The 20,360-nt window shown below is 42.5% G+C and overlaps 1 protein-coding gene across 1 annotated transcript in view; it reads left to right on the forward strand.

The window, feature by feature from the left end:
- Window positions 1-11,173: 11,173 nt before the first annotated feature.
- Window positions 11,174-20,360, forward strand: part of ABI3BP (ABI family member 3 binding protein) — a 316,616-nt gene continuing 307,429 nt past the window's right edge. Inside the window, exon 1 of the mRNA XM_074973278.1 lies at window positions 11,174-11,233. The gene's annotated coding sequence lies outside the window, so the exon portion shown is untranslated. The remainder of the gene's footprint in view (window positions 11,234-20,360) is intronic.

The following is a 20,360-nucleotide window of genomic DNA, read 5'->3' on the forward strand; positions in this document are numbered from 1 at the left end:
TAATAGAAAATAATGAGGTTCTATAGTAGTTACTCTAAAACCTTTTAGAATTTAATGAAGCCTGTCTGTAGATTTTGAGTCCTTTTGTATAATTATTTGTAGAAAGATTATAATTATCTATTATTTTATTGGATGGTTCAAAAATTAGGTAAAAATGTTTTAATAAATTGTTTACTATATTGTTTACTGTAGGATTTTTCTGTAAGAGGAGCATAGGGCTAGGAGTCTGGATTTTCCTGAAAGTGTTACTTAACCTGCCCATGCCCATGAACATTCAAATACTAGGGTAAGGAGCATAGTATAAATGCCTGGAACTAGACCATATTAAGCAGGAGCACTGTGGATGTCCTTAAAAAATTTCCTTTTGCCTATTTATTGGAAGGCAGGAAGTGATACAAAGTGGGATGAAAGGAAACTTCCTCTGTATAAAACTGGAAGCCTTAAAATTCCTTGTGTGCTTTTGTTTGCTTTATTTTGTTAATCACTCAAACTGCTTAATTATTTCTTAAAATAAAATTAAATGATTCTGACATTTTTGAACAACACTAGAGTAGTTCTTTAATTTTGCAGTGATAACTTGCAGTTCAGACATTTTAATACTTTTTTCCCCCCCACAAAGACACACTGGTGAACTTAGAGATTGTTGCAATGCTAGGTTATAGAAACAGGACTTATGAAATGAAAAAAAACCAGTAGATGTAAGAGCCATAACCCTCACTAGATGCAGTATTTAGGATCCGTCATGGAAGCCCCATGGCCTGTGTAATACTGGGAGACCCTTTGCGTGTTGCCACTTCACAGCCTCAGGACCAGCATGAACTGCAGTTGATGAAGTGTCACTCAGGGCTGGTCTACACTAACACTGTAAGTCGATCTATATTACGCTACTTCAGTTATGTAAATTATGTAACTGAAGTTGCTGTAACTTAGGTAGACTTACAGTGGTGTCTACGCCGCAATATGTCGATGGGAGATCCTCTCCCATCAACATAGCTTCCGCCTCTTGGGGAGGTGGAGTACAGATGTCGACGGGAGAGTGCTCTCCCATTGCCTTAGCATGTCTTCACCAGAACTGCTAAATCGACACTGCTGCAATAGATGCAGCAGTGTCGATTTAGCCAGTAGTGTAGATGTGGCCTCAGATGGTGACATTTAACTGCTTTGGTGTGTGCAGTGGAACACAATATATGAGACCAACAGCAATAGATTGTTGAAAGATGGGTTTTTGTCACATAAGCTTCAACCCTTGAAAATTGTTGTTACTGGTGCAATGGCCTAGTATGTAGAATTGCAGTCTCCTGGGAGCCAAGGTATTAAATTGGTTAAGGAAGAAGAGACTCATATGAAAGGGCCTTAATAGTCTCACAGTAAGAACTGCACATATCTTGGTCGTATTTGGCAGGGGAGAAGAAACATCAGGCAAGACTTTTATTGTAATTTGTTGGAGCACGCTGGCTTTTGGCAACTCACAAGTCAGACTGACACTAATGCAGTGAATTTAATGACCTCAAGTACTGTTTTACAGAGGGACCAGCCCCCCACCCCCCGTATGATAACTTCTCCATCCTAGTATATATGAAGGAAGAGAGGGCACATGATTCAGGACTGAGTAGAGCAAAGGTCAACATAATGTTGCATGGGTGGGGAACAATCCAGGTTCCCTAATGCAACTCCCATCATACTATTTTGGTATGGCCAAAACAAATATTAAAATATTGCTCACCTAAATAGGTTAGTGAGTGCATTTTGTGTGTGTGAATGACTCACTACTGGTGGAGAGTACTAGAATGAACTCTTCTCTTCTACATGTCAGGTACAACACTTGGCAGCAACAGTAAAAGCTTCTGTCATGCTGCTTCACCAAAGTGTGTTTAATTTGACTTGGAGGGGAACACCTCATACGCTGAAAGATTGTAAGATTTTAAGTTATGAACTGTTTGGAACATAGACCATTATTTAGTATGTTAGAATATCATCTGGTATAATTGGGTCCAATCTCATTGGAGCCTTTAGGCAATACTAGAATACAAATATTTAATAATAATAACAATTAATAAGACGATAATTCAAAGGCAAGATTTTGGTGTGATGTATGTCTTATTTGGGATGTCCCATTTGAGTGCTCCCCATTCTTGGTCTGAAATACCCTCTAATTCTTGACCCTCAGGCCACAGTGCCAGGCTCATCTATTAACTATTTGGGGTTGGTGTATGGGAGAAAAGGAGTATTGATTGGCTTTTGATTTAATCTTTGGTTAATTATTTTATGGGTTAAGGGATTGGAGCAACTGCCAGTTCATTTTTTTTTCTGTGATTACATTTTTAATGTAGGCACCTAAAGCCTCAGGCAAATTTTTATGTTTTATAAATGGAAATACATATTTCTACATAATTATTAGCAATAGATTTTAGTGACTAGCTGCTATAAATGTTAAGTTCTCTTTAAGGTAGACTACAGAGAAAAAAACATCTTGGGTAAACATGGAAAACCTACTTATTATAAGCAGTGTCCTAGGCAAAAATAAACATTTAAATGTTCATAATGAACATTAAGGGATAATATTATTGATGCATGAAAATTTACCTATTAAGGGCTCTCCTCCGCAGTTAACAGCTCTCAGGGCACTGTGTAATTATTCTGGATTGCACAATGGGCTATGCTGTCACACAGCCAACTACCCTAGTTAACTTGTCCAATTGTTATAAATGTTTAAAACCCCCAAAATAACCAGTTATGATTATTTATAGTGGCTGATTGTGCTACCAAGCTTGTGGCATTCACATCTTATCTACATTTTGTCTTCCAGTCTGTTAGTTCCTCTGCAGCTAGCCGGAGCTCTTCTGGAAGGCAGTTCTGCTGAATGACTGAAGTTTGCTGCTGCTTCACCTTTTCTGCTGATGCTGCAAAACATGATTTTTTTTTTATGATGATAGATTGAGTAAGAGCTGGCAGCTTCATTTGTTTTGAAAGCTAGAAAAACCATTTTGGACCATAGAGACTAAATACTATTTGATTCTGTGTCAGTTTGTTGGCTGGTTTCTCTGCAAGGCCTTCTCGAGAATCCCTTTAGCCCTCATTCTCTGTTTCTCCTCAGCTTCTCCCTTCCATTCACATGACAAAAACTACCTTCAGTTTCTTTGCTGTCACGTTGCTTCAAGAGTGCTTGTCTGTTCCCATCCAGATACTGCTCCCAAAGAGCTATCCAAAAATTGTCCACCCTGACTCATGTGAAGCTGAGATGAATCTCTTCTGATCAAAAGATTTTAAAACTGTTTTTCTGGGAAATTTATGCCTTAGACTGCTGTTTCCAGTCAAAAGCACCTAACATCTGTGGAGAGAGCATAACCGAAGCATGAGGAAGTTCCATGTCGTGTTTCATTTGTCAGTTGTTTTGTGAAAAAAAATTAGCTGTATTTTTAAGTTTCTGCAAATATTGGCTGTGGAATATAAGCAGCTACCTTCTCCCTTTCTGTCAGACACTTACTTTTTTCTCTGATTTTTGGCCACCAGTCCATATCTTCAGCACATGTTCTCTTTCTCCTGACACTTAGGCTATGTCTATGCTACGGACTTTACAGCGGCACAGCTCTACCACTACAGCTGTGCTGCTGTAAATTTTCCCGTGTAGTTGCTCTTTGTTGGCTGGAGAGAGCTCTCCTGACAGCATAATTAAACCACCTCCAACGAGAGACATTAGCTATGTTGGCAGGAGAGCCTCTCTTGCCGACATAGCACTGTCCACATCAGCATTTTTGTTGGTGAAACTCATGTTGGTCAGTGGTGGGGGTTTTTTCACACTCCTGACAAAAGTTTTACTAACTAAAGTGCTAGTATAGACCAAGCCTACGTCAGTGTAGATGGTCCAGACACTTGACTGAGGATACTGAGTTGAGGGTAAAATACCTTAATAGGTTTAATTCCCTCTATCTTTATTGTTCATATTTCTTTTAAACACTTTCCTTCTCTCTCATATTGTCTTTTGCTGCTATCGCCTCTGACTTTAACACCAACCTGAAATGACTGAAGTGACTGACCTGCAAAAGGTAGTCAATGGAGCTTTGCTTTTGGCTATTGTGCATTGTGACAGGGTTGGGCCAGATGGCTACAGGAGAGTAATAGAAGGCTGATATATGAGCCCCAGGTTAAGTAGGTCCCTTTTCCCTGGGTAAGGTAACAGGGAAGGTTCCAGAACAATCAGGAACCTTCTGGGGACAGTTAAGACAGACAGGCTGATTAGAACACCTGCAGCCAATCAAGAAGCTGCTAGAATCAATTAAGGCAGTCTAATCAGGGCACCTGGGTTTAAAAAGGAGCTCACTTCAGTTTGTGGTGCACGTGTAAGGAGCTGGGAGCAAGAGGCTCTAGGAGCTGAGAGTGAGAACGTGGACTGTTGGAGGACTGAGGAGTACAAGCATTATCAGACACAAGGAGGAAGGTCCTACGGTGAGGATAAAGAAGGTGTTGGGAGGAGGCCATGGGGAAGTAGCCCAGGGAGTTGTAGGTGTCACACAGCTGTTCCAAGAGGCACTCTAGACAGCTGCATTCCACAGGGCTCTGGGCTGGAACCCGGAGTAGAGGGCGGGCCTGGGTTCCCCCCAGACCTCCTAACTCCAAGTCAGACACAGGAGGAGTTGACCTGGACTGTGGGTTCACAAAAACGGCCAAACTGAGGGCTGCCGTGAAGCTCCAAGGCGAGCAAATCCTCCAATAAGCGTAAGACCCACCAAGGTAGAGGAGGAACTTTGTCACAGCATGTACAGAAGTTTGTTCTTATCTCCTAAAATGATTAAGATAATCGTTTTTTTGGGATTGTTAGTGTCTTTTAAAATTGTCATATTGTCAGCTTCAAGGATCTGCTCTGTAATTCCTGAGGCCTCCATAGTGCTGGTTGCAGGCATTGAGCAAATTCCATGCCCTTTTAATATCAGAGAGAACCACTTCTGGAATTAAGTCTCAGAGGTGAAATCCCTGGCCTGATTTGATGGGTCAGTTTAAAATGTTTTTACCCGCCATACTCTGACTCTGTCTGCCCCAGAGACCAGGAACATCCCATCTAGAGATTTGGAGGTTTCAGTCTGTTCCTGACCTGTCATCCATATGTGTGAGTTGGGTAGGCAAGCATGTATTACAGCAACAGAAAAATAGTCAACAAGAAGAGTCACCAACATCACTTTGTAAATGCCATGCCTTCAGACTAGCCTGTTAGGGAGCTAACCCTAAGCTTTTTTCAGAGAGAGATAATAAGCAGACATTATATATTATCTGTCTCTTCAGCAACCCCCAATTGTGGTCTGCAATCATAAATAACATTTTCAAGGATTTGCTGAAGGAGAGCTGGTTCTAAGGTGAACTGAGGTGGAAGTGGCCCTCTTCCATGTACTGACATCAGCAAGAGTCATTCTGCTATTGCTCCTCCGAAAAACATAGATCTGTCCTCCATTAGAATTTGTCTGAGACAAGCAAGTTTGTGTCCCATCCGCTGAAATGGATTTGGTCAACCACTTCTATTTGGATCTCCCTGTGAGATGCTCTTTTAAACATTGGAAAGATCTTCCTTTGAAGCACCAAGAGGACTAGATTGTGATGCCTCTGAAGAGACCAGTTTGCCCAAGAATAAGGTCATGGTATACAAATGTGGGACTGTGGTAAGAAAATATTGATCACCCTTGGCCAGTCCTTGGTATTTGCCTCACCCATGTTGTGATCTGGAAATAAAATGAAATACTGTATCCTTAAGACCATAAAGGTTAACTCAAATGTTCATTCAGCTTCCTTTGTTGCTGCTTAATATCTATGGGGGTCTGATCCTGCAGGCTGCTGAGCACCTCCTGTGACGTGCTGAGCAGTCTCAGCTCCTGCTAACCTTGTAAAACAAAAGATGCTCAGCACTGCATAGAATGAAGTCCATAGTAAGCAAGGCAACAAGGGCACACTGTTGACTCATATCCATCTTCTCGTCCACTGTAACCCCTAGGTCCTTTTCTGCAGAACTGCTGCCGAGCCATTCGGTCCCTAGTCTGTAGCGGTGCATGGGATTCTTCCGTCCTAAGTGCAGGACTCTGCACTTGTCCTTGTTGAACCTCATCAGATTTCTTTTGACCCAATCCTCTAATTTGTCTAGGTCACTATGGACCTTATCCCTGTCCTCCAGTGTACCTACCTCTCCCCCCAGCTTAGTGTCATCCACAAACTTGCTGAGAGTGCAATCCATCTCATCATCCAGACCATTAATGAAGATGTTGAACAAAACTGGCCTCATAACTGACTGCTGGGGCACTCCGCTTGATACCAGACATCGAGCCATTGATTACTGTCCGTTGAGCCCGACAATCTAGCCAGCTTTCTGTCCACATTATAGTCCATTCATCCAATCCATACTACTTTAATTGCTGGCAAGAATACTGTGGGAGACTGTATCAAAAGCTTTGCTAAAGTCAAGGTATATCACGTCCACCATGTTCCATATTCACAGAGCCAGTTATCTCATCATAGAAGGCAATCAGGTTGGTCAGGCATAACTTTTCCTTGGTGAATCCACGTTGACTGTTCCTGATCACCTTCCTTTCCTCCAAGTGCTTCAAAATGGATTCCTTGAGGACCTGCTCCATGATTTTTCCAGAGACCGAGATGAGGCTGACTGGTCTGTAATTCCTTGGATTTTCCTTCTTCCCTTTTTAAAAGCTGGGCACTATATTTGCCTTTTTCCAATCATCTGGGACCTCCACTGATCGCCACAAATTTTCAAAGATAACGGCCAATGGCTCTGCAGTCACATCAGTCAACTCCCTCAGCACCCTCGGATGCATTGCATTGAGCCCCAGGCACTTGTGTATATCCAGTTTTTCTAAACAGTCCTTAACCTGTTCTGTTCTTTCACCACTGAGGGCTGCTCACCTCCTCCCCCATACTGTGCTGCCCAGTGCGGCAGTCTGGGAGCTGACCTTGTCTGTGAAGACTGAGGCAAAAAAAGCATGGAGTACTTCAGCTTTTTCCACATCATCTGTCACTAGGTTGCCTCCCCATTCAATAAGGGTCTCACACTTTCCCTGACCTTCTCTTCGTTGCTAACATACCTGTACAAACCCTTCTTGTTACCCTTCACATCCCTTACTAGCTGCAACGCCAGTTGTGCTTTGGCCTTCCTGATTACACCCCTGCATGCTCAAGCAATATTTTTATACTCCTCCCTAGTCATCTGTCCGAGTTTCCACTTCTTGTAAACTCACCAAAACTTTTTGTGTTTAAGCTCACCGAAGATTTCTCTGTTAAGCCAAGGTGTTCGCCTGCTATTCTTCTTTGAGTGCTTGTTCATATCAATTCCAATCAGGTGTGCGTGCATCGCGTGCATGACAGCTGGAAGATTTTCCCCCTAGCAGTATCCGTAGGGTCGGCCTGGGCGCCCCCTGGAGTCGTGCCTTCATGGCTCCCAATATAGGGCTCTGCTGAACCAAGCCCCCCTCAGTTCCTTCTTACCACCTGTGACGGCTAGTTGGAACTCCCCATTGCTCTTGCCTCGACAAGAGTGTGTTAGTAGTTTTTTTTCTTTCAGGGGTTCCCCCCCCCAATGTTTTCCCCCAGTACCAGGTCATGCCTCGGTCTCTGGGCTTTAAACTGTGCTCGGACTGTGGCAGGTTGTTGCCGAAAAGTAACCCGCATACTTCGTGCTTGAAGTGTCTCAGCGAGGGGCATCTTAGAGATGGGTGCAAAATCTGTATAAGTTTTCGCCCCAGGACTCTTAAAGACAGGGAGTAGCGCCTCCGAGTGTTGCTTATGGAGGCAGCACTTTGACCTCTGTTAGAGCTGGACGCGATAGATCTGGCTTCGATGTCCATGCGTGAGCCGGTGCTGAGGAAGGACTCTGCTAGAGACCCTCGGCTCTGCCTACAGGCCCCAGACATTGATTAGGTACCAGTCGTATTCCCACTGTGCCACAAATGAAAAAGGCTGACAGAGAGCGCTCCCCGGCCAGGTCTAAAGACCAGTAGGCCAATAGGTCCCAGTCGGGCACCCATTCAGTGGGGTTTCCGTCAACGCCTGCCCTGAGACAAATCCAGTTGAGTCTGAACCCGCACTGCTCACCGCTATGAAGACCTACAGCTCCCCTCCATGCCAGAGGCATTCTAGTGGCTGTGGACCTTTTGGAGCTTACAGCACCATCCTCACCTCCTCGGCGAGAGAGATCGCCAGCACCGGTTCCAGGCCCGGTACATTCCTTGGGCAAACCTGCAATGATAGTGGCCATAAGACCACTATCCCCGTTGCATTGGTCTGCAGCACTGATGGCCTGTGTGGGTGAACTGCTTTGGTCCCCCAGTTGGCACCGCTTTCAAGCACCAAGCGGCTCCACTCCTCCATGGTCATCACAGTCTGAGACCTCAGAGTCAGAAGCAGAGTCGTTGCCCTCTAGTAGGAGCAGAAGATCCCGTTCCTGCCATGACCAACAACCCTACCCAGCACCATGGCCAGACCAATGGTAGGCTCCTCAGTGGCCCGTCTGGACACCTATCTGGGCCTATCACCAGAGCCAGGGCTCCACAGCAGCATCGGTGGCCTCAGCTTCTTTTGGGCAGCTGCATACGCCCTCCACACTGGGCACCCCTGTGGGGACCCACCCACCGACGTCAACAGTCTCAGCTCCGACAGCAGAGTCGATGATCACAGCACCACTCATACCACTGGCAACGGTTGCTGCACTACCTTCGGCATCGATACCAGCACAGATCGCGACGCCAACTGTGTCCTTTGGGAGCGGTATCTGGATATGAACAGACGAGCTCTTGAAGAAACGTGACAGCAAAGAAACTGAAGGTAGTTTCTGTCATGTGAACGGAAGGGGGAAGATGAGGAGAAACAGAGAATGAGGGAGCGAATCAGGCATTTTGCTGTGCTTCAGAAGTTCTATATTCAGCACTGCTCCAATTAGCTTTAAAACTGAAGTAGAGTTTAATCAGTTGAAGAGTCTATTCATAAAAATATTTTAAGGTTCTCCAAGATAGTAGAGCATTCTGGCCTGGTGGAGTTGGCTGTGTAGTACAACCCAAATGTAATAGAGCTATGGTTTGGAAGCTAAACTTGGAAAAATCCAGGCTTACATATTGCACAGCAGAGAATAACTCAGTGTGTCCAAGAGTTTGGCTGAACCCTAGTTTGTTCCCAGGGCTCAGACATCAGAACTGGTGTGAAATCTTCCAAATCTGTGCAGCTCTCTAGAAGTTATTACTTCTGCAAGGGATAACATATTTCCAACATATTAGAGAGAGGGTAGCAGGTTGTTCATAGTCTGGGAAGATGGACAAAGCTAGTGACTGACTTAGTGAATCAAAATCTTGAAATGGGTTTCACATTGACTCTTGTTGTAAACTCTCAGATGAGAACTGGAAAATCAAATACTTGTCTAATCATTGTGAGCTAATAAACTTTGTCCAAGTGGCTTTAGCAAAGTTTTTCTTCCTCCTATGTTGTGAAGTATACTCTGCAATGCTTGCCTGCCTGTTGCCCTCCTCCCCAGAAGTGGTTGCATTTCATTGGTGTAATAAATTTGTTGTTAGTAAATCATTTTGGAATTTAGAGATGAAAGGCCTGTAAATGTAAGGTTTTGTTGTTAATTGCCACAGCTTTCATAAACATTGGATTTTACATGTAAAACCATGATTAAATCTGTTGTTTGTATAGGCCATCTGAAACTTTAGACCTTCATCCCTCTCTCTAATGGCGAGCAGATGGGTGTGCAAGTTTTATGTGTTCTGAAGCACTGACAACTGAGATATTAATGTAGTCACCACTATTAAATCATCAGAATGTGTGTGCTCCATTCCTTTGGTGCTGCTGTCCTGTGGATCGGGGGCAAATACTCAGATTATTTGGAGAATTATCCCTGGAAAAATATTGCCAATCTTGGCAACTATGAATTTTCTTAATTTGAGATGAAAATGTGTCTTGAGGTACATGGATGAGTTGTTTGTTTGTGGAATTAAAGCAGGAAAATGACTTGCACTACTTTTATGCATCTTGTGTGAGACCGGTTTTTTTTCCCTTTTGAAAGTTTAATTAAGCCACACTGCCAGCAAACAGTTTTCACTCTGACTCACAGCCTTAGACTCGGTGTGCGTGGGAGAGGAATACTATGCAAAATGAGGATCGGAGGATAATACATTGTGGAGTTGTATCCCTCCCAATTGGTTTCCTTCCCCAGCTGCCACTGAGCAGCCACAGTAAGAACCAGCCAGTGGCAATTTGACTGGCAGAATGATTCCAGCAGAAATGGAAAGGAGACGAGAGCAAAAGATGCTGTTGCTTTCCTACCAAATCTCTACCATCAGCATAGCTGGGTCCTCCCAAGAGTTTTTGGTTCCTGTTCCACCTCCAACGCCTCTCACCAGAAAGAATGGTTCTCTTGATTTCAGTGGAAGTTTTGCCTGAGTAAGGACTAATTTAAAAACTGAGTAAAGACTTCAAAATTTGGCCTAGTTATAAGGATTTGGGAATATTTATTTTCAAAATGAGGACCAGATCTTTTTGTGCATGTTTGTCCTACTGGTGTACTGCATGAAGAACAACTTACAATGTCAGCATTTATGATAAACATTCTATCACTTCATTTATATAAAAAAAAGTTATACTCACATAGGAACTTCCAAAATATACTAGTACATCTGGCCATACTCCAGACTGCATTCCAGGTCCATCCCACTGTAGCAGTCCCCAGCTTTTACAAATGCTACACGCCCTTGCAAATTTGCACTTTGGGCCATATCTGTATTACTTTGTATTGCTTTCAAGACACTCAGATTCTAAACAGGTTCAAGATAGCCAGGGCTGACTCTATACTATTCACCCTATTTCACAAAGCAGGAGCCAGTTTTATATGTAAAACTGGAAGCTGTCATCACTGGCTAGTTTACTAGATAAACCAAGGATTGAACAGCCTTGAACACTGAATTAGGCACTGCTTTCTAGAGATAATGCCCTCCAGCTTGTGAGTGAAACACAATGGCAGATAGCAGGGAGAAGCTTGCTTTAGTCTTTGTCATGCTGTTCCAGTCCTTTGGAAGAATGGAGTCTGTAGACCTGTTAGTCTCACATGGTTTATGAATATTAAATTCACTTCAAAAATTATGAGAAGCATTGCCTTTCCCAAATTTAAATTTTATCTTTTTTACAGTAGACATGACCTTCAAAGAAATCGCACCAAATATTTCAAGATTCTTGGATGAAAGGTGCTTCAAAGTACAAGGTATGTATTATTTATTATTATTTAATTACTAGATGATCTAGATTCACTGTACATCTAATATTAAACAAGATCCCTTTGCCCTGCAGATAACATCACGTTTTGCCCTGAGTGTACAGATTCTGGAGCTTTTGTGCAAAACTATTTGACAAGGCCAGTTTTAGTGCAGAAATTGGGGTATTGGGATATTTTATTTTAAAAAGTTACTTTTGCACTTGTGTAATTTTTGTGTAATCCCTGTTTTGTTTTGCTTCAGGCAAACTATGTCTGAGCTGTTACTTTTAGCATATGTATAGTGTAACACATTTGTGTTGTCTCTTGAGTAATGAGAGGATGGTAATGAAAACTGAAAGACCTGAACGGTTACAATCAAAAACATTTTTATTCCATCTGCTACATACTTTGGAGATAGTGTAACTTTTGGGTTTGGGGCAAAAACTTATTCCCATTCAAGAGAAGGGGGCACTTTATATTGTGTTCCAACTGCTTACATTCTGTATGCAGTAGTGACTGGTGTCCCTGCTTCAAAATTATTTATAGCATTTTGAATCACATAAAGCCCACTGATCTTGATTCTACCCCAGTGCAGCCTGTTAAGCTGAAAAGTCTGTGGAAGATATTTTATAGGCCAAGGTGACTCATAATGGGAGGACAATGTGAATGATTTATTTCTCTCTTGTCCCTGCACACATTCATCATATCTCTGCATCATGGCCAAGGAAATAAATTTCTTTACGGAAGAATGTTAGTTAGGCCAAGAGTCACATCTTCACAGAGAATAAGCAACCTTAATAAAACCAAAAAAACCTGATTGTCTTTCCCCATCTGACTGTGAGAGCTCCTCACTGCACTTGATAAATGTTAACTATGTTTTATTTTTAGTTTTTACTCCAGTCTCTCTCAGTGCTGCCCCTGGCTGAATGTCAGAACCTTTGAGTGGGGGGGAGAGAATGTATGTGGCTTAACTCTGCACCTGCTATCCCTAGAGTGTGCCAGATTTAGTGCTCACTTACATTTCATGCAGTACCACTGACTTCAATGAGGCATCGTGAAATGTTTCAGCTTTGAATTTTACTGTAAGGTTTCTTTATTGAAAGATGCTGCACTTACATCTCTGGAGACTCAGCTTTTCTGTTTATCCAGAGAATACGCATAGCACAGGCCAGCAGCTATGCAAATTTCTGTATGTTGCCCCAGCAACATATCTCATTTCTGACACACAGGCTCCCATCTATGAAGGAGAGAGGAGTTCAACCTCCATCCCCTTCTTAGGTCCTGTCCTTGATGACTGTGCCAGAGACTGTATATTGAAACAAAACAAACAAAAGTTGCAGTTAATGGTAGTTGTGTTTGGTTTTTATTGTGTGGATGTTTGCCCACTGGAAATGGGACTTCAGATGCTTTCCATATAGGTCGCTGAACAGTCATCAGAGGGTAACAATCTTTGGTCACTACTGACTGGAGTTGCAGTCCTACTTGGTGACCTTGAAGTGAACAGTTCCATTCCATTACTAGACTTCTGACTCAACTGGTTTTTTGCCCTTCCCATTTGTCTCCCAAACCTTTCCTGAAAGAGCTATACTGTATTGATAAGGGTGGGTATATGAGGCTCAACAGGTGTTAAAATATCTATAAAACCCTTGTATACTGTTGCAACATTGAACACCTAAGTGTGGGTTGTGTTTTTGCATTAAGTTCGATGTTACACATCACTTATTTTTAATCTGAGAGTGGCCAAAATGGACGTTTTGGAAAAAATTGAATTTCTGAATTGCAGTATGCTCAAAACAAAATGGAAACCAAATGCGTATGTAAAATTGGGGGGGGGGGGAATTTGGTTATTTGGCGTATATGTGTATATATACGTTTGTGCAATAGCTAGTGAAACAGCAGTCAATGGCATTAACAATTTTCCGTTCTGCAATTCTAGGAAGGTTAACAGATTTTATCTGGCTAACAGTGCTATATAATCTTGATCACGCACAATTTTTTGGAAGATTCTCTAGGTGACAGAAGAATCCCCAATGACTAAAAAAATATCTTGAGGATGCTCTCTAGTGTCAATCTAGTGTTGAAAGCTAAATTTAGTTAGGGAAAACTTGGCTTTCTGATGGTAATTAGGAAATAATAATCAAAAGTCAAACAACAATAGAGTTACAAAAAAGGCACAGAAAATTTTATTATAGTTCACTGTTGATAAAAGAATAAGAAAGTAAAAGTTGTGATATTGAATGAGATGGGTCAGAGGGATTAAGCCATACACAATTTTTGGCTAAGAACTATTTGGGACTGTGGTAGAAACCAGTGATTGGGAAGTGGTGAGAAAGAGAAGCAAAGAGGGCCATTCTCTGCATAATAAGTAGGTCTTTTGAATATAATTGAAGGAAAGTTTGACTATATTGCTTTGATATTGGTTATATGGTATGACATGATGTGTGACAGAAAGTTGCACAGAAATCTATCACTTGGTAAATATCAGAATTATCAGTCATTAGTGGTCCATCATTGATGTCTCTCCGCAGCTATGTGTTGCTGCTGCTGTAAACTAAAGACAGACATCCCTTTTCCTTTGCAACATAAAACCCCACCATCATTACCTGCTGTGTTGCATCCTACCACCAAACATAAAGTAGAAGTTTTTTATCCTGTCTTTGTGTGTGGTAATAAACTCCAGACTTCAGATCTGAAGTTACATCTGTAGTATCCACACTTTCCACCCTATGTGCCTTGCTCCTACCCATTCCTCAACAGAATATAGGCACTCACTGAGCCAAGTTTGCAAGAAGTCAGTAAGCATTTTGATGGGAATTGTTTTGTAGAGGGTGTATGTTTGGAAGGAGTGCTGCAGTGCAGACCTTGGGGGAACAGAGCAGGAGTAACTCCTATCATTCTCCAAATAATTATCTGAAATACTGACAGTCCAGGCTGTTAAGAGGGAGGAAACCAGCCTTCATCCTAGGCTCTGATCTCTCCAATAACAATATTCAGGACTTGCACAGTGCTACACAGGTTCAAGGGGGAAAGATCCCTTACTAGGTTGACCCTTAAGAATTGAATGAAATGTGATTTTCCTGTTACTGCCATGATTCAGCAAGGAGGAGCCTGCAGAGACTGAACCCTCCAACTAAATATACAGTGTTTTGGGAACCTCAGAAATCATCTCTGAACTCACACCAGTGCAATCCAATGCTGCTGTACCAGGAATTGGCATGAGCATACTGCTAATTGATGCATTTAGACGGAACAAAAGGAAACGTTTCACTCAGCATGTAGTCAGCCTGTGGGATTCACTGCAGCAGGAGGTCATGGAATACAGTTCTGGATGCGGATGAATAACTTTAGAGCAATAACAAGATTGTTAGGTATGTACGCCAAGATAGGGGCAATCATGTCTAAAGTTTCAGAACATAAGATGATGACCACAGGGACCAAGGAGTACATAGGAAACGCTGCCATCTATCTGCCCCACAGCAAAATATTGTCCGTGTGTACTATGGATACCACTTAAGCATGGCATGACAAAATTACAAAGGGTATGCATATCTCTTAAGCCAAAAAAACCAAACAAACCACATAGTATGTCTAAAAAACAGGGCCAAAGAGCATCCTTCAGAAAATGGAAATCCAACCCTCTGAGGCCAATAGAAAGGAACATAAACTATGGCAGGTTACATGTAAGGTGGAAATTAGGAGTGCTAAGAAGGAATTTGAAGAGCAAATAGCCCAAGATGCAAAAGCAAATAATCAGTTCTATCAGAAACAGGAAGCCTGTGAGAGAATTAGTAGGTCTACTGGATACAGTGGAGTCTAGGAACAATTAAGGAGGGTTAGAACTCTTGAAGGTATGTCTACATAGCAGTTACATGCCCAGGGCTGGCCTGTGCCAGCTGACTCTGGTGCACCAGGCTCGGGTGAAGGGGCTATTTAATTGTGGTCTAGATGTTTGGGCTCAGGCTGGAGCCCAGGCTTTGGGATCCTGTGAGGGGGGTGAGGGTCCCCTTGGAATTAATCCAAGAATTCTCAAGGCACTTAAAAATAAAGAGTAGAATTTTCAAAAGCACTCAGTCCCATTGACTTTTGGTGTCTCCATTCCTTGGCACAGCATCCTGGAACTTAGGCTTGTAAGTCATTAGGTGATTTGGGAAATTCTAACCATACTGGCTAATGTGCTAACAAAAGTATGCATGCTATCATTCAAATCAGAGGATAATACTGGTTTGACTTACCTTTTAAAAAGGTGCTAGGGTTGATCCTAGAAATTACAGACCAGAAAGTCTATCTTTGCTCTCAGGGCAAAAAATGAAATGCTGATAGATTTTGGATGCCAGCAGTAATAATGGGACTTCTTTTCCTCCTTTCCTTTGTTTTGGCCATTCCCCAATTACACTTCCCTTCTAGTATGCCAACTCTTCTCTATTTTTCACTCTTATCCACTCTTTTTTGTTCATTTTCTCCATTTCATTCTGTTTCTGACTCCCACCACTGACCTTGAGGGTCTGGAATTCAGTTTGGGAGCAAGATAATGGAATTGCCATTGTCCACTATTTGCATGACACAGGAGGCACATCCTACCCTATGTGTGTCCAAAGAGCCTGTCATAAATATAAAGGGAAGGGTAACCACCTTTCTGTATACAGTGCTATAAAATTCCTGCTGGCCAGAGGCAACATCCTGTTACCAGTAAGAAGCTCAGCTAACCTGGCTGGGACTTGACCCAAAGGACCAATAAGGGGACAAGATACTTTCAAATCTTGGGGGGGGGGGGAAGGCTTTTGTTTGTGCTATTTGTTTTACGTGGTAGTTCTCTCTTGGGACTGAGAGAGGCCAGACAGAAATCCATCTTCTCTAACCCATCCTGATCCAAGTCTCCAATATTGCAACCAGTATAGGAAACTAATCCGCCTTGCCTGGCTTAATCTTTTGTTTTATGTGAATTTTCCCTGTGTTAAGAGGGAGGTTTATTCATGTTTTCTGTAACTTTAAGGTTTTGCCCAGAGGGGGATCCTCTGTGTTTTGAATCTGAATACCCTGTAAAGTATTTTCCATCCTGATTTTACAGAGATGATTTTTACCTTTCTTTTTTTTTTTTAATAAAATCCTTCTTTTAAGAACCTGACTGATTTTTTTTCCGTTGTTCCAAGATCCAGGGGTTTGGGTCTTTGATGATTTTGTAACAAATTGGTTAGGATATTCTCAAGTCTCCCCAGGAAAGGGGGTGTGTAAGGCATGGGGGGGATATTTTTGGGGGAAGACGTCTCTAAGTGGTCTCTTTCCCTGTTCTTTGTTTAAAACGCTTGGTGGTGGCAGCATACTGTTCAAGGACAAGGCAAAGTTTGTACCTTGGGGAAGTTTTTAACCTAAGCTGGTAAGAATAAGCTTAGGGGATCTTTCATGCGGGTCCCCACATCTGTACCCTAGACTTCAGAGTGAGGAAGGAACCCTGACAGAGCTGATTATCCTACAGCATTGTTAAAAGCAGACCCTTACATCCTTCATCGTATAATAGGGCAGATATACACACACAGAAATAAGTGGAAGTGGGGGGAAGATGAGAATAAGGAAGTGCTCACAGAAGGAGTGAATTAAGTGGGTTGTTTTTTTTAAAGCACTACATCTGAGTCAATATTTTTGGCATCTCTCTTTTCCTGAAGGCTTTCAGAAGATCCTGTGACAGATTTACAAGAAAGATAAGGAGTCCAATAACTGAGTCACCCACAAAAGAACCATGATTATAATTAACATTTATGTAGTGCATTTTGTCTCAAAAGTTCCCAAGGCTCTGAACAAACAATAGACACAGCATCACTGAAGTGCAGCCATCTCGGAGGTTGGGGGACACACAGCATTCTTAATAACAGTGAGGGGAAGAAAATTTGAGGCAAAGAAATGGGAAGAAAGAAAGTGTCAAGAAATTGTCAACATAGAGAAGGCAGGATCTCAGTTTTTATGCATCCATTTACAATCCCCCTTCCTGCCTCAAACATTATGGAACATACAGAACTATTCCCTTTATCTAATTCAGAACAATGAAGAGCTGAGGCAGCTCCTAGAATTTGGTTTGCTGGACTATCGAGGGATGATGGATGAATTAGTTTAGATAATATGAGAACTATCTTGAACTTTAGCCCAAATCTCAGTTTATATTTGAAAAAAAGTGTAATTCCTCCCCAGAACCCCCATTTTCACAGCACTTACTGGTTTGAAAAATGTCAGCATGAGAGAGAGAATGAGTCTTTACTAGAGATACTTTGTTCTGCACCCAAATTAGGCACTAATGAGGTAAGCAGGTGAATTTTTAAGTACTTACCTATTGTTCAGGTAACATGGTCTCAGGGTTAGGACAGAGGAGTGGGGGTCAGGAGATCTTAATTTGACTCACTGCATGACTTTGACTTGTCTGTGACTTTCCTCATCTGAAATACTTATTCTGCCTTGGTAATGCACTTTCTAGACCTTCATTTAATGCCATCACAGTGCAAAACTATTATTATCTAAACCTTCCAAGGTTAACTTCTTGCTTCTGATACAGTAGTAGGAGTTTACAGATGGATAACATGAAGTTTGTGGAGATGAGGGAAAATCTAAGGCACTTTGGTTTGGATAATGTTGCACCTGAATGGTTAAAAAGTCCAGTTCTTCTATTTCTGTGAATTAAATCATATGCTGATTTTGCTGAAGTACATAACCATATAGGGTACATGTTGTTTGCAGAACATAGAGCTGCATAAAGAAAAGGAGTACTTGTGGCACCTTATAGACTAACCAATTTATTAGAGCATAAGCTTTCGTGAGCTACAGATCACTTCATCGGATGCATACTGTGGAAAGTACAGAAGATCTTTTTATACACACAAACCATGAAAAAATGGGTGTTTACCACTACAAAATGGGTGTTTACCCCCCCACCCCACTCTCCTGCTGGTAACAGCTTATCTAAAATGATCACTCTCCTTACAATGTGTATGATAATCAAGGTGGGCCATTTCCAGCACAAATCCAGGGTTTAACAAGAACATCGGGGGGGGGGGGAGAAAACAAGGGGAAATAGGTTACCTTGCATAATGACTTAGTCACTCCCAGTCTCTATTCAAGCCTAAGTTAATTGTATCCAATTTGCAAATGAATTCCAATTCAACAGTCTCTCGCTGGAGTCTGGTTTTGAAGTTTTTCTGTTGTAATATCGCAACTTTCCTGTCTGTAATCGCGTGACCAGAGAGATTGAAGTGTTCTCCAACTGGTTTATGAATGTTATAATTCTTGACATCTGATTTGTGTCCATTTATTCTTTTACATAGAGACTGTCCAGTTTGACCAATGTACATGGCAGAGGGGCATTGCTGGCACATGATGGCATATATCACATTGGTAGATGTGCAGGTGAACGCGCCTCTGATAGTGTGGCTGATGTTATTAGGCCCTGTGATGGTGTCCCCTGAATAGATATGTGGGCACAGTTGGCAACGGGCTTTGTTGCAAGGATAGGTTCCTGGGTTAGTGGTTCTGTTGTGTGGTATGTGGTTGCTGGTGAGTATTTGCTTCAGGTTGGGGGGCTGTCTGTAGGCAAGGACTGGCCTGTCTCCCAAGATTTGTGAGAGTGTTGGGTCATCCTTCAGGATAGGTTGTAGATCCTTAATAATGTGTTGGAGGGGTTTTAGTTGGGGGCTGAAGGTGACGGCTAGTGGCGTTCTGTTATTTTCTTTGTTAGGCCTGTCCTGTAGTAGGTGACTTCTGGGAACTCTTCTGGCTCTGTCAATTTGTTTCTTCACTTCAGCAGGTGGGTATTGTAGTTGTAAGAATGCTTGATAGAGATCTTGTAGGTGTTTGTCTCTGTCTGAGGGGTTGGAGCAAATGCAGTTGTATCGCAGAGCTTGGCTGTAGACAATGGATCGTGTGGTGTGGTCAGGGTGAAAGCTGGAGGCATGTAGGTAGGAATAGCGGTCAGTAGGTTTCCGGTATAGGGCGGTGTTTATGTGACCATCGTTTATTAGCACTGTAGTGTCCAGGAAGTGGATCTCTTGTGTGGACTAGACCAGGCTGAGGTTGATGGTGGGATGGAAATTGTTGAAATCATGGTGGAACTCCTCAAGTGCTCCTTTTCCATGGGTCCAGATAATGAAGATGTCATCAATATAGCGCAAGTAGAGTAGGGGCGTTAGGGGACGAGAGCTGAGGAAGCGTTGTTCTTAGTCAGCCATAAAAATGTTGGCATACTGTGGGGCCATGCGGGTACCCATAGCAGTGCCGCTGATTTGAAGGTATACATTGTCCCCAAATGTTATGGGTAAGGACAAAGTCACAAAGTTCAGCCACCAGGTTTGCCGTGACATTATCGGGGATACTGTTCCTGACGGCTTGTAGTCCATCTTTGTGTGGAATGTTGGTGTAGAGGGCTTCTACATCCATAGTGGCCAGGATGGTGTTTTCAGGAAGATCACCGATGGATTGTAGTTTCCTCAGGAAGTCAGTGGTGTCTCGAAGGTAGCTGGGAGTGCTGGTAGCATAGGGCCTGAGGAGGGAGTCTGCATAGCCAGACAATCCTGCTGTCAGGGTGCCAATGCCTGAGATGATGGGGCGCCCAGGATTTCCAGGTTTATGGATTTTGGGTAGTAGATAGAATATCCCAGGTTGGAGTTCCAGGGGTGTGGCTGTGCAGATTTGATCTTGTGCTTTTTCAGGGAGTTTCTTGAGCAAATGCTGTAGTTTCTTTTTGGTAACTCTCAGTGGGATCAGAGTGGGAACCACCTGATCAACATCCTCTACAGCAAACAGGGAAAGATAAAGAATGAGCTCTCAAAAATGGATACTCTCATAAAAAACTAACCTTCCACACAAACTTCCTCGTGGCTGGACTTTACTAAAACTAGACAAGCCATTTACAACACACACACTTTGCTTCTCTACAAAAGAAAAAGGACACTAAACTTTCTAAACTACTACATGCCACAAGGGGCCACAGCAATGGTTCCCTCAACCCACCCAGCAATATTGTTAACCTATCCAACTATACTCTTAGCCCTGTCCTATCTCGGGGCCTCTCCTTCTGCCCCTCCACCCCCACGAACATGATACAGTTCTGTGGTGACCTAGAATCCTATTTTCGACGTCTCCAACTCAAGGAATATTTCCAACA

This window comes from Natator depressus, chromosome 1 (assembly GCF_965152275.1).
Source record: "Natator depressus isolate rNatDep1 chromosome 1, rNatDep2.hap1, whole genome shotgun sequence".
Classification (NCBI taxonomy): Eukaryota; Metazoa; Chordata; order Testudines; family Cheloniidae; genus Natator; species Natator depressus.